Source organism: Podarcis erhardii (genome assembly GCF_964252035.2).
Source record: "Podarcis erhardii genome assembly, chromosome: 1".
Lineage (NCBI taxonomy): Eukaryota > Metazoa > Chordata > Lepidosauria > Squamata > Lacertidae > Podarcis > Podarcis erhardii.
Window position 1 is genome coordinate 111,166,782 of NC_138497.1, and position 23,147 is coordinate 111,189,928.

Consider the following 23,147-nt stretch of genomic DNA (forward strand, 5'->3'; position numbering starts at 1 on the left):
AATCCTGTAAACTGATACATGCTAGAACCTTTTGCCATTTTCCTTCTTATCAAAGAAATTGGCTCCTTCTGAGGCCCCGTTGTGGTTCCTTATCACTTGTGCATCGTGACAATGCACAAACGAGTCCCTTAACTGTTACCCTTTGCAGCGGCTTTGGTACAATAGAAGAATGTAGCAAAGCTTCCGTAAAGGGCTGATGTGCCAAGATGAAATATGGTATGCAGCAGATGGGGGGATTATGCCCTAATTATTTTGTGCAGTAGTGACATAGCTAAAACAATGAATCCGCTGTGACTCAATAAAAACAGTGCATAGAACTGCCTCTCCTGACAGGCAGCATTTACCACTATTTTCAATATAGTGTGTGTGTGTGCGTGTGCGTGCGTGTGTGCGTGCGTATGTGTGCAACTAGGCAAAGGGCTATAGTGCAGTGATGGAACATCTGCTTTGCATCTGGAAGATTCCAGGTTCAATCCCTGGCATTTACAAGTATGGTTTCCAAACCACTGCCTGTAAGTGTAAATAGCACTGAGCTAGATGGACCAATGGGATGCAGATGGCACTGTAGTTTAAACCACAGAGCCTAGGGCTTGCTGATCAGAAAGTCGGTGGTTCGAATCCCCGCGATGGGGTGAGCTGCCGTTGTTCGGTCCCAGCTCTTGCCAACCTAGCAGTTGGAAAGCACGTCAAAGTGCAAGTAGATAAATAGGTACTGCTCCGGCGGGACAGTAAACGCCATTTCCATGTGCTGCTCTGGTTTCGCCAGTCATGCTGGCCACATGACCCGGAAAAACTTTCTGCGGACAAACGCTGGCTCCCTCGGCCAGTAAAGCGAGATGAGCACCGCAACCCCAGAGTCATTCGCGACTGGACTGAACTGTCAGGGGTCCTTTACATTTAGATGGACCAATAGTCTGATTTGGCATTGGGTACCTTCGCATGGTCCTATGCTTTTCACATCCAATTAAATAAATGGTAAGTGGCAGGGACACTGTTTGAGAAAGTTGTGTAGGAAGGGACTTGCCAGTTTTTGTCACAATAAATGTGTCTTAGTTTCGCATTTGTTGTGTGCAGTCTCCAAGTCATATTTTTATGGCAATAATATTGCACTTCACAAGCATTCCCTGTGCAATATTTTGTGCCTGAAAAAGAGGTGATATTCACTTTCATGGTGACTGTGATTTACCAGTAGAAAGGGTTTACATGAATATTCTGAGATTTGCTTATTATATATTGCTAATGATGTAACCAGTGTCAGAACTCACTTTCTCTTCCCATTTGATGAATCTTTTGTTTTAGAAAGATGGTTCCCCTTTTGTAGAACTGGATACAGTTTTGCCAAGAGTGGTGGGGAAATAAATATCTGGGAGAAAAGTACTCTTGGAACTTGCTACTATAAAATGGCAAGGCATGTGTGAGGTCCCTCTTTAAGTTTGTTGTGTCCATGGCCACCTTAAGAGGAGAAGCTCTTCTAGATCACACAAAGTGATCCATTCAACCCAACATCCTGTTACGAACTGGCCAGCCAGATACCTCCAAGAATGTTTTTATGCCTAAGTAGGGCATAAAGGCAAGAAATATCTCCTGTTGTATGCCCTCCTGCTCTCAACCAGCTGATATACAGAGGCAGCCTGCATCTGAATGTTCCATTTAGCTGTCGTAACTAATAGCCATTGATACACCTACCCTCCATAAATGTGTCTAAAAGCATTTAGACCAATGGTCATCACATCTACTAGCAGTGAATGCCATAAATTAATTATTGACTGTTAAGAAGCGTGTCTTTGTATTTGCCAGTCCTGAAAGATTCATCCATTTCATTGAGCAACCTCAAATCCCCGTATTATGGGGGAGAAAATAACATCTCTTTTCTCACTTTATCTACGCCACTCACAACTCTAACCTCTAGCTTGCCCCTTTGTCTTTTTTCTGAACAAATAAACCCCTCAAACTCTATAGCAGGGATTGGAACCTTTAGCCCTTTAGATCTTGCTAAACTACAGCTCCTATTATCTCTGGTCAGTGAGCCATGTTTGCTGGAGCTGATGGGAACTGGAGTTTGGTAACACCTGGAGGGCCAAAGATTCTATAGCTTTCCCTTATTCAATAGCTGCACACTGAGTTGTTGTCATTGGGCTATCCACCACAATCCCAGAATGACTTTCTTGAGAGTCAAAGCTAGGACTTTTTTTTTTCAGATTCAGCACCTCTCAAATGGGTGCCATTGCCATTCTAAGAGAACAAGGGAGAAGTTCGTGGTGAGCTGCAGTACTTCTTTTTCTAGAAAAACAGCACTGATCACAGCCATGCCATATATTATCAGTGCATATGCAAAATTGGGTTTGGTGCTTTGCACCAATGTGCATACGTTTACACTTACTTACACAGACGCTCATTCGTTTTGTTTCCCATTTGCCCAGTTTGGACAGATCCATTTGGAGATCATCCCAGGCTACTGGAGCTATTTCTGCTTATGAATTACTTAGTTTTATCTGCAAACTTGGCTACTTTCTGCTCATCCCTGACTCCAGATTGTTTATCGATGTTAAATAGTACCTGGCTGAAAACATACTCTTAAGGAACCACAATGCCTACCTGCCATCCCTTCCACTGTGAAGCAGCTCTTACTCTTAACTCTTAAAAACTCTTACTCTTAACATCTTGTTTTTAAACCAATGATTTATCACATGACTGCTAGGTTCCCTCAGAGACCTTTGGTGAGAGACTAAAGTCCTTTTCAAGTATTCCTGCTCAAGCATTTCCCTTCTTGTTTATTTAAATAGTTTAAGCCCGAATTTCATTGGAAAGCAATCCCAGGGCGATACACTATGCACAGGGCAACCCTCCGTTGGGCCCAACCATGGAGGATGAGGCTATCAAATGCTAATAGCCATGATGGCTACATTGTCTATCCACTGTTGGAGGTAGTATGCCTCTGTGTCGTGATTTCTGGGAATCACAAGTAGGTAAGAATGCTGTTGCATTCCCACTTGCAGACATCCCATGGGCATCCTGTTGGCCACTGAGAACAGGATGCTGCCTTAGATGGGCCTGATCCAGCAGGTCTCTTCTTATGCCCTGCGTGCATTGGGTGACGAATGCCTGTAGTGAGGTGCTGCCTCTATTTGTGGATGCCCCGTGTGATTTGGGACCCAGCACAATCAGGATTCTGAATCAGGAATGCAATGGAGGCTGAGGAGGCAGCAGGTAAACCATCACTCTCCTCCGTCCTTCCTTGCGCAACTGAAAATGATTGAGGAACATCTGAATAGGGCTTTGTCAAAACCATTTTGGGAAGTCCATAATGTATAATGGGTTACTCTGGTGTTCATGTTTGTTTATGCTTTTGTTGGCATGCTTAGAAAGTGTGTGAGTTACTAAATCTCATTATATACAAAAGGAGGTGCTTTCTCGTTTCCCAGTTAAATTTCTGAGACTATCTCCAGTTTAACTACTGGTATAAACTTTCTGCAATGAATCTGACTTCCTAACGTTTTGGATGTAGCTGGAGAAAAACTAGATTTCAGAAATAAAAGCTAAAATTTTGCAAGCCAAGAATTGATTGTTTAATATAAGTTACTGTTTGCCTGTATAGGAGCAGACTTCATTACTATAGCTTGTTTAACCTTTCATATTTTAATATATATATTTAACATCCCCTAGCTTCCTGTCTATCCATCTTTCAGTCTGTCAGTCAATCAATCAATCAATCAATCAATCAATCAATCAGTCATACCATTTATTTCTTCCTGCAGTGTGTAGTAATGGCACATTAACTTCTTATTCTCATTTATTTCATCTTCCACCATTTGCTAAGCATTTGGGGTTGTTTTTTTCTGTTTCAGACTGCTACAGCAAAATGGCTACCATTTTTTGTTTATGTCTATCCTTAGTATCCTATGGCATCATAAATGGAAAAAAGCCTTTCTGTTAAGTAAAAAAAACCAAAAAACCACCTCTTAATGAATAAGGTGCCTAATTGATCTTCGTTTTTCCTTATTAACATATAAGGCTATCATCTTTGCCCCTACAGATTCTCACCATGAACCATCTGTTCAATCTGTGCATTATGATGTGTTTTCACCAAAATGGTGGAACTTAAATTAATTATTACCTGTGTTGTTATGGTTATAAAAGAAATGCTAATTAGAACTGAAATCTAGAGACAATTCAGTGACAGAATAACCTGCTTGTCTCATCTGAAAAGCTATGGAACACCTTAGATAATATTATCTTTCCCTTCATCAGATTACAGTTAGATGTTTCATACTGTATAATTATTAGAAAGCCTATTATAAAACATTTTCATCCACACACACACACACACACATATACTAAGATGGAGAGGTGCTATGGACTTTAGAAAGGGACTTCTATCATGTGGTCTTTGTTAGAAGCCAATCCTGAATCCAGCAAGGTTAGTAACGTTGTTTTTACTGTCTCCACTTGCAATGATTGGTCATACCCTTAATGAGCAACAAGCTGTCAATTACTTATGCTAATGAGTGAACCATTGAAAAGGATAACAAGTAGGTATTTTTTGCCATTTGAAGAATGTTAATGAGTAAATGACATTGCCATTTGACATTTATCTACGTTCAAAGCCGAAATGTAATTTTAGCAATGACTATTTTATCATAAATGGATAAAATGAATAAATACAATTTTGCGGTAGCAGTGAAAACAATTCATTATTTAGGCAGAACTGGTTTTCACAGCAAAAGACAGATACATAGCTATTCAAATTAAAACAATGTGTGGGGATCTCAAATTTTCTAAAGTAAAATTAACTTTCCTTTCTTCCTGGAGATGACACATTTCCAGAGGTACTCAATTATTTGTGATTCTTTTGAGCAAGCTTTGCCAGTTATTGTCCTCCAAAGAAATGTCATTTTATCAAATACCAAGGCAATGAATCAACAGAAGGGAATGGAAGATTTCTGCCATTTAGAAATCTTTAAATCTGAATTTACAGTCTTAAACTCTGAATCTCTATATCTGCATCTTGTGTTAAATTATGTTGGATAGTTAATTTAATCCAAGGGTATTAAATTAGTTGATTTTTTCTCAGTTTCAGAGTATTAAAATAGTAAAAAAAAAAAAGAGGTGTGTGTGGAATTCTGCAACTGTAAGCTTTCAGAGCAAAACAAGGCTTTCTTTAATGTCTTTCTTCCTAATTATGTTTACTTGGAAGTAAGCCCCACTGATTACTTCTGAATAAGGATCCTTAGAATTTCAATCATAGTTTTCATACAATATTAGCAACTTAAAAGTATTAATAGGTTTATTGGTAGGATGCCAGTTAGCAATATGATTCCTTTTCACAAATATCAATATGAATTTGATATTACATCCTGCATAGAGATAGTTTACTGTGATACTGTCATTAGCCCTCACAAAGCAAGTATTAATCATAATTTCAAATCTCTAATGAATCCATGTTTTGTAAAGAAGGTTGCGAAGGGATTTGTAATGGGCATAGAAAGAGGTTGTGAAGGGATTTCCATAATGTGTGTTCCGTTAATGACTTAAAGCAGCTTTATCATTTGTTGTTCTTTCTTCATAGTAGACCTTAAGCTGATAAAAATATCCATAGACAGTGAAATCAGTAGTATGCCCGGTTTTATCAGACAAAACTCCCATGTGATCACATAGGCAGCGTCAGAGAGACTCTGAAGCTGCTAAGCAAGCAGTAGGTAATGAGTCTTTGTGCAGAGTGTAGCTCTTGTCGCTGAACAATAAAGCATATGGTACAGGCAATAAAAGACAGGGCTGGGGAAATTTTAAGAAGATTCCGCTGGAACTAGGAAGGCAGATAACACATCACACACTTACAAAATGACAGCCTATGTTGGTGCATAATTATCAGGAAAAGTGTATGGACTGGAAAAAAACCCACCCATTTGAACAGGTCAGTTTTTTGTTTTTTTGTTTGTCTGCTTCAGATTATTCTGAGATTTCAATGTTTTTGAATGCCATTCAGTAGTTTCGCTTATACCATTTTGGGTTGCTAATATATTTGGTTCATTTTTGAATTCAGTAAGGTGTGGCTTGTTTGATGCCCAGGAGTTGAATGTCTTGTTAAATAAACCATGTAAAGTAACTGTAGCTAATGTGGGGGTTTTTTATATTAAAACTCTGCAGCCGGAAACATTGCAGATCCAGGAGTAACGGAATATTCACTCATTACAGTCAACCCCTAGCACTGATCAGTAGCCAATTCTGAAATGCTGTGTTATTTCAGTATAGCAACGATCTATTATGCTGATGTCTTGTCAACCTCATTATTTTGAGAGGAACCATGTGGTTTCATGATGGCAATTTTCTTTTATGTTTTTAAATGATAAATGGCATACACTGGAATGTTAATTAGGATGCATATAATTTCCCCCCAATACTAGCTTTTGTGAAATATTTTAGGGGTGATCATGCAAAGGCAGAGGCACACATATAAGGAACCTGCATCTAACATATCCCACCAGCCTTTAAGAACAACATACATGACTATTCTCTTCTTTGTATTCCCCCCCCCCATTGTTTTATTGATTTTTATAGTAAGGGATGTGTAATCTTTGCTGTTTCATTTTTACAAAGAATGCTACCACACATTTTAAGTGACCATTTGTAGGTTACAAAATTAAGTGTTGCTGCTTCTTAATATTTTGATTTTGAGGAAATTAGCTTTGTATGAAACATAAAAGTTTCATAGTATCGCAGAGGTGCATGCATCAAGCATTTTTTTGGGAAAACAATGGAATATCTAAATGCTTTCCAATCTTGAAAGAAATGGAACTGTTAATCTTTAATATGCATTTCAGCAATACAAAACCAGTAACTTTGAACAGGGGTGAGGTATCCTGCAGGAAGCAAAATGGGAGAAAGCAGGAAATAATAGAAGCCTGAGCCACTTCTCTAAACCAATAATAATAATAAAAAAATGTTCACTTCCTTATTGAACGTTTTAGAGAATTAATCTGAGAAACTCTTTCACTTCTTACTCTTTTGGCGCCATATTGAATACAGACTTATGTTTACAGAGCTTAGCAGTGTTATTTTGTATCAGACTGTTAAAACAGTTTCAATGGTGTGAAAACTGGAGCAACACTTATTTCCCTTCTTTATTTATGCGGTTTTAGTATCATGGGCACAAAGCTGTTGCAACATGAGGCTGTATGATGCAAATGTATTGGAAATGAAAATATCAACAGACACATTGACAGACACCCTTATTTAATAAATGATGATAATAATAATAATAATGAGCAACATCAGGCTAGCTGCATTTCAGACAGCAAAGCTTTAGTGGCGGAGATTTTCACAACCACTTCCCTCCCCAGATTTAAATAGGATATTTGACTATATTGGTCACCTTGGAAACCAGCCGCTGGAGCCTGATTTTAGTGGGTTATCCTGCAGGATGGCAACAACGTTCAGTTTCCGTATTCTTCAGAATAAAAATGCTCTGCCTTCCATTAGTTGAAGTGAGAGCAGTGGCTTTCTAAAATGCCCCAGTCGCAGCAGTGCTTAGTGCAAACATAGTACCTCCTCCCTTGCCTCCGCTTTCCTCCAGTGATTCAGGTATTCCAGCAGAACTGCAGTTCTACAATTTCTTACCCAGCCAGCATTCTCCTTTTAGCTGCTGACAGGCCCTTCGCAAGCCTTATGCAAATTAGACAAGCACAGTAGCTTTGACTGCAGAGGGAGGTGGGGGGGGGGAGAGAGGGAGAGAGAGAAGAAATGAGTTCAAAGGTCAGAGAGCTGGTGGAAGGCTGTAACAGTTGACTGGGGAAGGGGGGGGGAATACACAGACTACTGCAGTGAGCTTTTGCTGGCACGAAACGAGGAGGGAGAGGTTTTGTTTCCTGTGTTGAAAAGACCCTGCAGCTTATCTGAAACTATATCCCAATTCAGGTATTATCTAAAGCTTGTATCCTTGTGTGCTCCTCATTCCAGAAAGTGTGTTGGGCTCACTTGCGATTACCAAAGTCATCCTGTATCTAGACTAACCTTTCGGTGGCTGTGCATGTATGTCTTTGTATGCATTGCTTGGTTTTGAACGTTGCCGTTCTGTCCCAAGATGAATGGGGATTTTAGTGTCCCATTTGATTTTTTAAATAATAATAATAATGTTTAGGCCTGTCAAAATGAAAATGTGGCAAGTTTAAAAATGTTTCTGAATGAAATTTTGAGCCCTGAATTTAATGTGGCTTCAATCCACACGGAATTTTAAGTATTGGTCGATGGGGCATGCGTGGTCTTGCGTTCCTACAGGTTGTTTCTCCCAGATACATGTCATATTGGGCTTCTCATCGGGTGGTCATTTCCAGATTATAGACAGGGCAGATTTGACAGTGCCAATCACATGTTGGGGGATGGAAGTTAAGAGATGTGAACTTGGGGCTGATCTAGTTGCTAGATGTAGAAGTTGATGATGTGCATCATAATGTGTGCATCAACACAAGCTGTTTGACTGTTTCTTATTATGATTTGGTTCTTGAGCGCTCCTTTCTGCAACAAAACTTCGAAAATGCACTGATCCATGTTGTATGCTGGCTATCCAGCTTAAATGCACAGCCAGCTTACTGCACGGATCAGAGCATTTTTGGAAGTGTCATTGTAGCAAGGTTGTATTTGAACCCAAATCATAATAAAAAAACGCAATATATCAAACAGCTTATGTAAAATTTCCATTTGGCATAAATGTTGCACTTCCCTAATAGTTTCAATAGCATTTATAATCTCTTAAGTGTTTTTATTAAGACTAAAGGATTAATTTGCTCAATGCATAAAACAGGCATACCAGGGGTAAAATGTGGCTGTAAAATTCTTCTTTTTGTCACTGATGAATATTGTATTACTTCAAAATATTTAGTAGCACACAGAACATTTTATGTAAAAACAAAGACAATAAATTTTGAAAACAAATCAGATTGAACGTTCTTGAGGAAGTTAAACACTTTTAAATACTAAAGACTATTAGGGAGATATTTGATCACGTACTTACGACTTCCATTGACATTAGTGTGATTTAACATTAGATGGACTGTGTTTGGATTTTGAACTCCAATCACGATGCAAGCTTAAATGTGTGCATTTTGTCCCTCAGAAGTTGGTTTTTACTGCAAAGGTCTAGTTTTATGGCAGAAGACATGGTTAGTTTGCTTTGTTGCAGAGTATCCCATACCTTGCACCTTCACAACCAGAGATTTGTATCAGAAACCATCTGATTCATATTTATCGCCATGCATTATGGACCAATCCAGATACTCTTATTGCAGCTGATCAGTTATTTATTGACCTTATTTATAATCTGCCCTTCACTATATGGTCCTGGTAGAAATATGTCACATAAAAACAATGTAAAGACCAACAAACAAACAATGGATGCTATAAAATTTCACAACAACAGAGAACATCAGCAGAATATAAAAAGTAGGACTTAAATGGAGGCAATAAAAAATGTCTGATAGGTCCCAAGCAAAAGTCCAGATAATACGTTTAAAACTATTGATAGGATCTTCATCTGCAATCAATATTTTTGATAATGTTACAGTTTAGGACTGTTGGATCAAAGGTTGCGTATGCAGTATACATTTAAAGCATGTGGCTTCCTCAAATAACCCTGAAAACCATAGTTTACCCCTCACAGAGCTACAATTCTCAGCACCCTTAACAAACTGCAGTTCCTAAAATTCTTGGGAAGAAGCTGTGGACTTTAAATGTGCTTTAAGCTGCCTAGAGTGGCTTGGGAAACCCAGCCAGATGGACAGGGTATAAATAATAAAATTATTATTGTTATTATTACTATTACTGTTATTGTTAAATATATGGTATGTACGCAGCCAAAATGTCAAGAGTTAGGAGCACTGTTGTTTCTGTGTGAGATGTCATGCATCTCACACAGTTTTGTTCCTTAGGGTCAAACTGTTCTTGGTTAAGGGACAGAGGAATGTCTGTCTAGACGTTACTACAGTTCATGAATTGCTTTCACTGGAGTACAACTGGAGCTTCACTGAAGCCTCTGGAAGATTAACATGAAGTGTGTGAATGGCAACTATAGTTTCACATAGTTTAATGACAGGTAGAGGTGAAAGGATCTGTGTATTTTGGTTTTCTCAGTTTCTGATTTTTTCAATCTTAAACTCAGTTCTTCCTCTTTCTGCACCAATTTGCTGTTACCATTATTTTTAATCTGCATTAAAACCACTCAGCATCCTAGTGCAAATTTCTTCTAATAGACACATTTTTGTATTTAGTTTTCACTAATTACTCATTTTTGTAACTAATTTCTCCTAATATAATGCATTTCTCTTTGTTATTTCCACTAATATATTGATTTTAGGCACATTTCCTCCTAATATATGCATTTTTGTAACATGGTTTGGTTGGAGAACTGCATCACAAAATTCAGAGTTGCGAATTTTGAAGGATGGCTGTGTTTTGGTTCTCATATTGTTTTGGAAAGTGCCATTTTGATAAATTTGGCTTTAGATGTAAACTGAATCAGATTTCTCTCCCATCCCTAATGACAGGTAATTTGGTCTTATTCAGTGACCACATTTGTACCCCAAACATTCTACCAACAAACCAAAGCAAGGTATCTACAAGGAAGGGTTGAAAATTCAAATGAACACATCATTAAAACCTTAATACTATTTACACTACATTTTTCAATTCAGGTACTTAGGCAATAGTCTGCTTTGGTTTCTTTGGGATTATTCTAGGCTAAGTCATTATCAAGAAAAATATTCAAATTCTGAACCAAGGACTCCCAAACTCAGGATAAGTGTGCAAGTACAAAGAATACAAAGTTGCATAATACATTGTAATTCCAATATATGGATTACTTCAGAAATTGGAAGAAGAACTGAAAAGTTTAGGAGCACAATGGAACTTAGACCAGGATAATGGAGATCAATGGATGACAGAGCCTAGAATTTTTCAGGTGGAATGGGCAGAGTAGAGAATCCTGATAAATTATGAGCACATGCCATCTTTCAAAGTATCCTCTTTGGGTTTTTATCCCTCAAGTGCCATTGTCCCCAATTTTTCCAGCTGTTATCTGTGATGTGAGGCTTAGAAACATCCATCCCCCACAACCCTCTCCCTCTAAATTTGAGATCAAAAGAGGGACCATTTTTGTTGCCAAATTCCAGGGTCATTGCTGTATGGGTACAAATGCAGTCTTGATTGGGATTATGTGCCTTAAGGATTTCCATTTGCAGAAGATCAAAACCTAACCAAAGGGGAGGCAATGAACCTGACTTGCACTGCTTAGCTTGGCAGTACTGGCCTCCATTTTAAAAGAAGAAAACTCCATTTTGGGAGCCAGCAAAGCTAGTTGTATTGAGTAGTATATGCATTTCTTTGCCTATCACCCAGGCAACAAGATCTGGCTCTCTCCTCACCCCTTCATCTGGACTGGTTAATGTTTAGTCAATAAGCTATCTGAAATGTTAAGGAACTTTCCAATTCCTGCCTATTTCAAGTGGGGAGGTTATGCACATAAGATTGTTTGTTTAAAAATCAAGCTTCAAATGGTTTGATAATGTGGGCATCATCTTAGAAGAATAAGTTCTCATGTTAGGCTTCTCACAAGTTCTGCCTTTTGCAGCCTAGTGGTTAAAAGAGGTAGTCACGTAATGTGGGGAACCGGGTTCGCGTCTCCGCTCCTCCACATGCAGCTGCTGGGTGACCTTGGGCCAGTCACACTTCTTTGAAGTCTCTCAGCCCCACTCACCTCACAGAGTGTTTGTTGTGGGGGAGGAAGGGAAAGGAGATTGTTAGCCGCTTTGAGACTCCTGAAGGGGAGTGAAAGGCGGGGTATCAAATCCAAACTCTTCTTCTTCTTCTTCTTCTTGTCCAATCCTGAAAATTTTAGATTCAAAAAAAGGAGACAAGTTTGTTAGCTCTGGTTTGGTTGGCTCTCTTCTATCTTCTCTGTCTCCACACCTAGCAACAGCTTGAAGCAGGGCTTCTTTTCAAAGGGAACTCACAGGAACTCAGTTCCAGCACCTCTCCGGTGGGCACCATTGCCATTCTAAGAGAATGAGGAAGGCATTCACGGTGAGCTCTGCTAGAAAAATAGCACTGGCTTGAAGGAAGTGGCTCTGAGTTGAGGGTGGCCTTAAATCCAAGTGGTGAGAGCCATCTTGGATAACTTTCAAATGACCTGAACACAGACATTTAGAAACTGGGTGACTAAAGCATGTATATGACTAGCCCCTTTAGAACATCATGGGACAAAGAAAGCTAGTTTTTGACTAGATACATTTTACTATTATATTTTGAAGTCCAAGTGGACCTGACTTTCTTATAAACCTTTTCTTATGTGGTGTGCTAAATTGTTTCTGTTTATTTATTTATTTATTTATTTAATGCATGCATGCATGCTAATTTGTTTCTGAATTTAAACCTTCGCGCCTATCTCCATGCTTAAATGCAATGTGTTACTGAGAAGCGGATATTTTGAGTTCCCCTGGGAAACCAACGTTACCCCTAATGCCTGAAGGCCGAGAATAAAAGTAAGGCAGACCCATTTAGGTTTGTTAGTAGTGGACGGTTACCATTTTTGGTGAATTAATTAAAAGTAAACTCCTCATGGAAGACCTAATTATGCAAGTTTAAGATATTGGCAAAAGAATCCCGCTTGATCCCACATTTTTTGCAGGGACATCGTCTAATCTCCAATATCTCCTTATGCTAGGCCAGGGTCAGCAACCCTTTTCAGCCATGGGCCAGTCCACTGTCTCTCAGACCGTATGGTGGGCCAGACTATATTTTGAAGGGGAAAAAATGAACTAATTCCTATGCCCCACAAATAACCCAGAGATGCATTTTAAATAAAAAGACACATTCTACTCATTTAAAAACACGTTGATTCCCGGACCGTCCGCGGGCCGGATTGAGAAGGCGATTGGGCCGCATCCAGCTCCTGGGCCTTAGGTTGCCTATCCCTGTGCTATGCGATGTATTCATCATCCATTTAAAGCTCATGGCTTGCCCCAGAGAATCCTGGGGACTGTAGATTGTTAAGAGTGTTGACAATTGAAGTCCTGTGAGGAGTAAACTGCAATTCCCAGATTCTTTGGGGGAGGCCAGGTGCTTTAAATGGCCTTTAAATGTGTGGTATGTATGCAGTCATGGTCTGTAAGGTAGTTCCATTCTCTCCGCTGGGACTGCAGAAGCCACCACAGTGCTACTGCTCCTGAACTTAGGAGAAGCAGCTCTGAAGTATGGCTATATTGTGAGGCAGGTTTCAAAATGAGGAACAGTCTGCAGAGGTAGTCAGGACCAGTGATGATCCCTTGCACCAAATTCTGAAGACGCTCTGAATTCATCTGACTTTGGCTTTTATCACGCGCACACCCTCCCCCAACCAACCTGTAGATCCCCTTTTTTCTGAAACTGGCTCCAGGGGTCAAGCTATGGTTCTCTAAAACAGATGACAGAATTCTCACTAATGAAATGGTTTGACCTCTTTGAAAGTCCTTGAAACTTCTCTCTGGAACATTTGTTGGCATTGTGCATAGGAGCAGACACAGTTTTTAATTCAGTAAGAAGTCCACACACCATTTTAATCCTCCTGTGATGTAAGATTCAATAATTATTTGAGACTACTTTTTTTAAAACAAAAGGAATTGCATTTCTAAAATGTAAAATGCAAATACACAGATTAAAAATCAGGCAAATTGTTTTATATCAGTAAATTATTAAATGTATTAGTTTTGTTACTGTTGTTATTTGTTATTTATCAGGGGACTCCAGAGAGCCAGTGTGGTGTAGTGGTTAAAAGCAGTAGACTCGTAATCTGGTGAACTGGGTTCGCATCTCCACTCCTCCACATGCAGCTGCTGGGTGACACTTCTCTGAAGTCTCTCAGCCCCACTCACCTCACAGAGTGTTTGTTGTGGGGGAGGAAGGGAAAGGAGAATGTTAGCCGCTTTGAGACTCCTTCAGGCAGTGATAAAGCGGGATATCAAATCCAAACTCTTCTTCTTCTCTATCCCTTGAGTTGAAACCCTCCCATGGCCACTGCAGCCAGCAGTCCAGGAACCCTCCTATGACAACGATGATGACGACGACAACAACAACAACTTATTTATACCCGGCCCAACTGGCTGGGTTGCCCCAGCCACTCTGGGCTGCTTCCAACACATATAAAAAGATAATAAAACACCAAGCATTAATAGTAACAGCCTAATCCAATATAAAAAGTCATCACAATAACTTTAAAATAAGCAACTTATATCAAACAAAGCAATTTGGCAGGAAGAACTTCAGAATCTGAAAATAGCTACACTACTGCACTACTGGTGCCCATGCGAGACTGAGCGAACAAGACATTTTCATCAAATGGGCTTGGTAGCCAAGTGGTGCCCCTGTGCTTCACAGAGGGCTTTTCTCCCAGCAGATGCTTCTGTGAACAGGATTTAGTTGGGAGGAAATGGGTCGTTGAGTGTTTTGTTTTGTTTTGTTTTCTTGCTAATTCTGTTTCCTCTTTGCAGCTCCCATGTCACCCTACACCCTATTTTGGAGGGTCCCTTATGGGATGGGGCAGAGGAGGGGACAATCCCCTCCTTTCATCTGTTATTAGTGGAGATGTCCACTGGATCAACAATTTTTGCGTGATTGGAGGGCACCAGTTTAATTCTACCCATGGAAGGATATGGGTGTGTGGGTTTGATGAATTTTGACTCTCCCAAGAACATTCAGCCAAGGGACTATTGAAACACACATATCGCTATTTATTTCACCATTAAAGTTAATTGCACAACATTCAGAGAATCTGTTTCACAAAGCTGAAATAATTGGGGGGGGGGGCCTCAGTGTGGCCACTAACATGTTTGTGTAAAGCAAGCATTATAGATTTCGGTATGAAATATATATGAGCTTGTTAAATGCTTACAGTAAACACATACTTAAATGTAATGGCTCTTTTTCTATAACAAGGGGAGCATTACAATTTAACAGCATCCCTAATGTTATCACAAAACTAACAGTTCTCCTCTTTAAGTTTGCGAGACTAAAACAAAAGGGTTTGGCTACGATGGGGCGAAACTGAAGTACGCCTCAGCCATTTAATCGCAAACAAAATGGACAGGGTCCAGAATATGTAGGAGCGTTAAAAGTGCGGTGATACCACTTTCCCCTCCCTTTTAATGTATGCTTGATTTAAAAAAATCAATACTTCCCTGTAAGGTTGCTGCCCGCCCAAAAGCACGTCATCTGAACAAGAAGATGATTTCATCCTGAGGATAGGGATAAATGCATTTGCTGTTGAAAACAATGCCCCTTCTCTCAAAAGGTACTCATAATAAGCAGACCTTGAAGTTTAAGCACACATCCCAAGGAAGGGCCAGATGGCTGATTGTACTGAATGAGACAGGTGTAATCTGTTGTGAGATCAAGAAAGCTTTTCTGAAAGATGAATTGGTTTGCTGTTTGTCAGCTGTCAGTCTTTGTCTTTGCTCTGAACCAATTATAGAGTTGAGACATGGCATCATAAGCATCCTACTAGAAACTGGTAAGGCAATACTTATGTGTGTATCTGTAAATGCCTATAATTTCAGTAGATGGTGTGTGTGTGTGTGTGTGTGTGTGTGTGTGTGTGGAATTCATGCAGCAGTTCTTGGCTCTAAAACGTGAGTGAATCTAAGCAGAACACAAAATAATGATGTTCTGGTAGTAATCATACATATGCAGCTCATATCATTTGCTAGATTAAATTTAATCTAGTAGAAATAAAGTGGCACTTGTTTTTGCTGACCCTCCTTTAAAATGGCTGCAGCATAATAATGGCCATTTTAATAATCTGACCTTGGTTTCTTTTTTAAATCTTTTAAAACCATGAATTTCTCCTTAAGAGTTTTTCAGAGCCATCCTATCCTGTGTCTCTTCCTCTTCCTCAAGCAAGCTTCTGTTGTTGTTTCTTTGATTCCCTGCACAGAGAGAGAGATTTTGAAAAAGAGCAGCGTACAGAATATTAAATGGGCAAATCTCCTTTCTCTTTCACCTTTACCCAAAGAAACTTCCAAGGTTTACAGAAGTATCAAAACGTCTGGTTTTTTAAAAAAAATAATTTCTTGACTCTGTATAAACTGGTTTTATATCCAAGATCGAGAGAGATCACATGTTCAAATAGTCATGGTGATGGTTTGGAGTCAGACCAGGTTAACTGTACTTTGATCCCTTTGAAAGTAATCTAAAAGCTAGGTGTGACTAGGCATGGGCAAAGCAATCCATTCTCTAGTCCATGCCACTTCTTCATGGGTTCACTCATAAATGTAGTCTGCTCCATTTCTACATTAAAAATAAATAAATCACAAAAAACAGATTTAAATATAAATATGCATTTTAGATGCATTTTGTCTTAAAATATGTATTTTAATGCACTTTGATACTTTTTTATTATTAGAGACTGTATTAGAGACTGTATTGGAGTCTTTGGGATATTTCAAAACCAGTGAATAACTTCTGATGTACTCAGGTGCCCTGAGCCCGGCCTTGGCTGGGGAGGGCAGGGTAAAAATAATAATAATAATAATTATTATTATTATTATTATTATTATTATTATTATTATTATTATTATTATTTATTATGTGCACATTAGCACAAGAGGTAGAAATCAGGCCACTTCCTCTTGGAATTCACAAGATTCCCTAGTAATAACTCCCTTGCCCTATTGATTCCAGTAGGACTTTAGTGTGGCTAACTGGTCTGGATTTAGCCTAGGATCCACTAATTCAGACAATCCCTTCTGCTCATTCTCAAGGGGAGTAGGAAAGAAGTGCAGGAACCTATGGCCCATTTCTGATTTCATCATGTCTAGAAGCGAGGGGTGAAATGGTTTTTGAAGAGGCCCTAATTCAGCTTATATGTAGGTGCCTCAGTCTAATGATTCATGGGGTGAGTTGTCAACCTGTGCTTCTGACATCTGAGAGGGGGCGGAACTTTCCCTTTTACCTGATGAAACAAAATGAACACCAATTGTCAATGAATGAGATGAATGGCACGCATATATCTAGTGGCCAGACAGGATAGTAGTATTCTAGGCTCTTTCCATCATATGAAATGACTGCTTTGGTGCCATTGCAGATATCCTTTGCTTCCTCTCCTGGTGGGGCCTTAAGATATGAGGGTTTACGCAGTTGTGGTAGAGCTTGCTGTAGCATTTCCACGGACAAAAGATGTGCCCAGAGACACTGTTTCCAGATTTTTCATCTTGGGTCAACGTGGCTGCATATGCAAAAAAACTCAGGCAGTGGTTCCTTCCTAGGAGCTGGGCCTCTGAAACCATTCATTCACACAAAGAATGTGATTGGCCAGAAAGTTAATTCTGTATACCTACTCTATATAAGTGTTATCTGTGATATTTACCAGAGATCATCACTTACAATAACTGCTTAAAAGCCCTGCTGGGTGTAAAAATGTAGAGGGGAGATTTTTGCTGAATGGGATACATCATGTATCTGTAACCAGGAAGGAAAGCAGACAGTGAAAGAATATTGTAAAGGCTGAATTGTCCAGCACTAATTGATTCTTGCCAGAGGCACTGCTAATTTATACCTTTACCCTTGGCTTGACTTTTAGCCTTCTTTTGTCTTCCTTCCTCTGAATCCCCTTCTCTCTTCGGCCTCCTCCCTCATTCCCACCAGTGTTCTCCCCGCTCCAAGCTTTGAAGTAGCAAGTTTTGAAAGGTAATTTAAATCAAGTTTGTAAAAGGTTGCACTACTTTCTAGGCCTTTAGCTCGCAATGTTCAGCCTTAACTTCTCAGAACTAAATCTTTTTTTTTTTAAAAAAAAATTTTTTATCTTGGGTTATGTTTGAATTTCGTGGTTGGTCAGATAGCAGTTAATTTCCCCCCAATTATGGGCTTTGTAATAAGTTGCTTACACATTACATATTAAATTATAAGTCTTTACTCCCTTTTTGGAGATGTTAGGGAGGGGTCAGCAAACTTTTTCAGCAGGGGGCCGGTCCACTGTCCCTCAGACCTTGTGGGGGGCCGGACTATATTTTGGAAAAAGAAGAACGAATTCCTATGCCCCACAAATAACCCAGAGATGCACCTTAAATAAAAGGACACATTCTACTTACGTAAAAACATGCTGATTCCCGGACCATCCAAGGGCCGGATTTAGAAGGTGATTGGGCCAGATCCGGCCCCTGGGCCTTAGTTTGCCTACCCATGTGTTAGGGAATTAAGCTAAAAGACATTGAACGTATGTGATCTTACGTATAAAAGCTCTTCTTCTTTTTTTTTTTGTTAAGGTATAAATGTAATTTATCAATCAGTAATTCTGAAACTGAGGGACACGGGTGGCGCTGTGGGTTAAACCACAGAGCCTAGGACTTGCCGATCAGAAGGTCAGCGGTTCGAATTCCCGCGACGGGGTGAGCTCCCGTTACTCGGTCCCTGCTCCTGCCAACCTAGCAGTTGGAAAGCACGTCAAAGTGCAAGTAGATAAATAGGTACCGCTGCAGCGGGAAGGTAAACAGCATTTCTGTGCGCTGCTCTGGTTTGCCAGAAGCAGCTTAGTCATGCTGGCCACATGACCCAGAAGCTGTACGCTGGCTCCATTGGCTCCATTGGCCAATAAAGCGAGATGAGCGCCGCAACCCCAGAGTCAGTCACGACTGGACCTAATGGTCAGGGGTCCCTTTACCTTTACCTTTAATTCTGAAACTATATGATTCATTAGGCTTTGTTTTGTAGAACCTCTTCTGTCAATCAGCATTGTTGTGCTGTTAAAAGATTTTACTTGATAACTCCTTCTTTTTTTGGCAGTGCTTCTAGTCTCCCTAGGTAGGCTGCATGGGTTGTGAATTGGAGCCCGGGAACTGTGCCTCTGCAGAGGCATTGTACTTCCCCCCTGTGGAAAGCTTTCCCCAGGGAGGAATGCCTTGTGCCATCGGTACCAACTTTTTGGTGCCAGGCCAACACATATTCCTTTTTACCTGGCCATTTGATTCTTAGTTGGAATCATGTGGTATGATGGTGTGACCCTGCCTGTTTTGGTGTTCATCTTTTAGTAGGTTGAGGGGGTAGGAAACCCACTTTTCCTAATGCCATTTTATTTCTTTTGATGTTTGTTTTAAATTCATGTATGTGCACATTTTGGTCTGGGTTGGGTTTTTTTTAAATTGTAAGCTGCTTTGAGACATTTTATGTAGTAAGCAATTAAGAAATAGAATCATAATATGATAGCATTTCCGAATACTGGGGACAGGCAACCGAGGAGGGATGCTGGCCACTGCCTTTGTGTGCCATGTAGGGATTTACTGAAGACATTTGGTTGGCAACAGAATCCTGGAATAGATGGATCCTTGAAGTGATCATCCAGCAGTGATTTTATGTTAAATGTAAGTGTTTAAGCCACCCCCATTCTAGTCTATGAAAAAGACTAAAAACTAGTTATAGATGGTACTGACAGACACCCATTCACGTACTATTACAGCAAGTCCATTGTTTATGTCAGAAGAAGAGAAATAGTAGTTCTTAGATGTTTGGTTTTCTTCACAGTATATAGTCTTAATAAACTTATGTAAATATAAGAAGACCTGAATTGTAATATTTCAGAGTCACATATTTAAACCCATTGGGTTTTGACTTCCATAGATGGTAGGGAAAATTACAGGGATGAGTAGGCGTTTGGGCTATTATCTTTTAAAATGTGGAATGGTTTTTTAAAATGCCAGCGCTCATATGCATGTTCTATATGGAACATCATTATCAGCTTATAATGTGCTATAATTGTTCTGCAAAATATTAGAAGGAAAAGATGCAGCATTTAGCGAAGGGACATTACACTCCCCCCCCTGCAAAATTGCAGCAGCTAGTAATGAACAGCATACAATAATATAATAAATCAATAAAGAAATCCAAACTGACAGTACCAGTAATCTCAAATCCAAACATAAAATAAAACAGCTAATATGAAGATATACAGTCACAAAAGACTCACCTCTCCCCTTTTCATCATTTACCATATGCTGTGTAGTGTTTCAGGAGCCAAATAGCCATTGCTTAGTTGGATGTTTAAAGATTAGATGTATTCCAGTCTCACAGTATACTGAATTATCCAAAAATGATTGTAAAGGACAGAAATCACTGCTTGGGGTCAAAATGCATTACTCTAGGGATTTAGGTTTGTTATTGTAGGCCTGTTGTGAGGCAACCCTTTATGATAAGAATACAGAAAGAGCTTGTGGTTTATCTGGAGGGAGCTAAACCACGAGCTCAGATTTGGACAACATGCTTGGCCAAGCCATGGTTTAGCTCAGTGTGGTGTAGCAGCAAAGTGGCCAGGAGGAGCAAAGCAGACGGGATCTCATCCCTGGGAGCCTACATGCAGTTCACACTTTCCAAACACAATGCATTCACTGGAAATCATTCATTAGGTGAAGGTTCGCATAATGAGCCTATAATTTCCATTCTTTCTTATGGGAACATTTCTAATCCATGGTTTGTCTCATTTCCCTCCCTTCTCCCTCCATGGTTTCTGCAGCCAACCAGAAAAGGAGAGACAAAGGAAAAACTGACTTGTCTGATTTCTCTTGCTCCCTGATTTGTCTGACCCCTCCCTCCCTCCCTCCCTCCCTCCCTCCCTTCCTTCCTTCCTTCCTTTCCGGTTTCTGCCTGAAAATGGCTATTGCCAACCAGCAAAGCACAAACAAGTGAGGAAGTGGACAGACTCTGGCTGCTTGCATATCTGAATCTGTGATGTGTATAGTGAGATTTGGATACTAATTCCCCCATAGATGCCCCGAACACCTTATTGGCTAAACAAGCCTTTGTATCATTACAAAATAATACCACTTGGCATAAAAGCCTACTAGACATTCTATCCAGATACAACCTACCTGAGTTAAATACTCTCAAATTGTGGAGCCCTGATAAAGTTCGGGAATGGATCTTTGAAAAAGACGCCTTTCTGGACTCCACCAAGATAAAAAACTCTGGGTTTTCCTACTGGCTCCCCCGAGTAAAAGCAGTCAAAATCTGTGCCAACTACTTGGTGGAGATCACTGATCCCACCCTTCGGAGAGCTTTTACTATGGCACGGTTTCAAACATTGCCAACTGCTTACCTGACCGGTAGATACACAAAAACCCCAGTAGAACATCGTCTATGTCCTTGCCTTATGAAAATTAAAGAGGACCTTACACATTATTTCCTCTATTGCCCCATTTATTCGGGCTTTAGAGATGCATTGCTGCAAATTATACCCAACTCTATAACCAGTCCTGAAGATAGAGTAAAATTTTTGTTAGTTGATGCAAACCCACGCATTACCCATGTGGTAGCGGTCTTTGTGATGAAGGCCATGAAAGCCAGGGAAAGATTTATGAACGACAATGTAAAGACCCCTTCATCGTCTGTTTGACTCACTGCTCGTTTTCCCTCCTTTTCTATTTCATGGGAAGAAGGTTTTGTTGGCATAGTATGTAATGAATTTTAACAATTTTTAACTACTGTAGTGTTGATTTTTGTGCACAGGCATGGTCCTCACAATAAACGGATTTGTACTTGTACTTGTACTAATTCCTCATGGATGGATAAGTGAATTTTCACATAGCATGCGTTTGGAAAGTTGGACCTGAGTGTACATTACTTGCTCATTCATATGACGCCATTGTTTGGTTTAGGGTGACATATGAACCAGCCCAGACTATAGGTTCACAGTGTTGATCAGTCCACACAGCTTACATATGCTATGGCCATATTTTCCTCAAGCACAAGGTAATATGCACTAAGGCCAAGGCTAAGCTGAGTAGCAGGTCTAACCTCGTTGTGTTGTTTTTGCTTGCTTATAGCAGGTTTCTGGGATTCCAGAAGGACAAGTTTATCAATGTCACACCATCCCCTGCCTTTCACAGAGCTTCCAATGGTACAATTTTTGTTCATTTGAGATCATATTCATGACAACAGAAGTGCCAACATTGAAAGGATTTGTACCTGCATTTACACTCTTGTCAGTTGAGTCCAGGGTTCTCTACTTATAAGCTGATCACATCCATTGTTTAGTATGCCTGCAAACGGCAAGGAAAAGGTGAACTGGGGGGTGGGGCATTATGGTTATTCTGCAGTTTCGCCTTGCCACCTTTCCCACCTGGCTGTCTTCTGTAGCAAATGATAGACAAGTTTCCCCACTTTTGATGACATTGTTTCTGGAGGAAGCTGATCAGGCATTGCCAAGACTCTTGACCAGAACTAGTCTTTGCCCCCTTTGAAGACGTGACTCACATTTTTTCACACTGCACTTATTGCCAGTTCATTTCTGAGTATAATTCACAGTGCTGGCCATGACCGTTAACATCTCAATTGGTCCTATCTTCAAAATAAAACAATAACACCCCAGTTGTCTTTTAGGCAGTGTGCTGCCTGCGGAGTCTTGCTACCTGTGTCACACCTCATTGGCTCTGGATTATGAGGGTTAATCTTCAGGTGGTCAATGTGCAGCGTTTTCTGCCTTTGTACAGAAGTGACCTGATGATCCCTCATTTTCACAAACTCCCAATTCTGTGATCCTCAGTAATGATTTTCAAGTTTACAAAATGAAAGCAAGATTTGGGAATTACATTCTGTGTTGAGTAAGTTAAGGAAGCATTTTCATTTTATTGAACTAAAGCTACTTGTTCAAAGCAGCAATCATTCAAGCCACACAGCTTTCTTTCCGGGCAAAGGTTTTCAGAGAGCTGTAAAATAAAATGTATTATGTATGGAAATGTATTCAGATCATGTATACATACCATCGCATGCTTATTCAAGGTTGAGACCAAAGCCATTCATAGACAAAGTCAAACTGCAATTGAATTAGTGTGACCCCAGTGACTAGACAACTCAGATTTAAGTTTTTGAGGAATAGTATTCTGTCTTCAAGAAATATGATATGACGTTTTGGTTCCCCTTCCCTCACATTCATTTGACTGGTGCTCAGTTCTTGCTAGGGTAGAGATAATGAAGCCTTTGAAAATGCACCATCATATTTATAAGCAATATAGTGGGAAATTGGCCAGTTTGAGGATGTAAAAGGTTCTACTTGAGAATGCATGTTGCTTACCTAGTTATAGCTTGTGCCCACCATGTTGTGAGGTCATAATGTTGCCCAATGTGGGCGGGGCTAACTTTTCACTTAGAAT

The 23,147-nt window shown here is 39.9% G+C and overlaps 1 protein-coding gene and 1 long non-coding RNA gene across 4 annotated transcripts in view; one reads left to right on the forward strand and one right to left on the reverse strand.

Moving 5' to 3' along the window:
* Positions 1-23,147, forward strand: part of CSRNP3 (cysteine and serine rich nuclear protein 3) — a 93,939-nt gene that overhangs the window by 36,659 nt on the left and 34,133 nt on the right. The window lies entirely within an intron of this gene.
* Positions 14,727-23,056, reverse strand: LOC309348719. 2 transcript variants are annotated; one of them, XR_014159521.1, is made up of 3 exons: positions 22,758-23,056; positions 21,964-22,037; positions 14,727-15,941 (listed from the first exon to the last, which is right to left on the reverse strand). It is a non-coding gene; the product is annotated as an uncharacterized lncRNA (long non-coding RNA). The 2 variants fall into 2 exon arrangements; XR_014159522.1 differs by lacking the exons at positions 21,964-22,037; positions 22,758-23,056 and adding an exon at positions 19,970-20,098.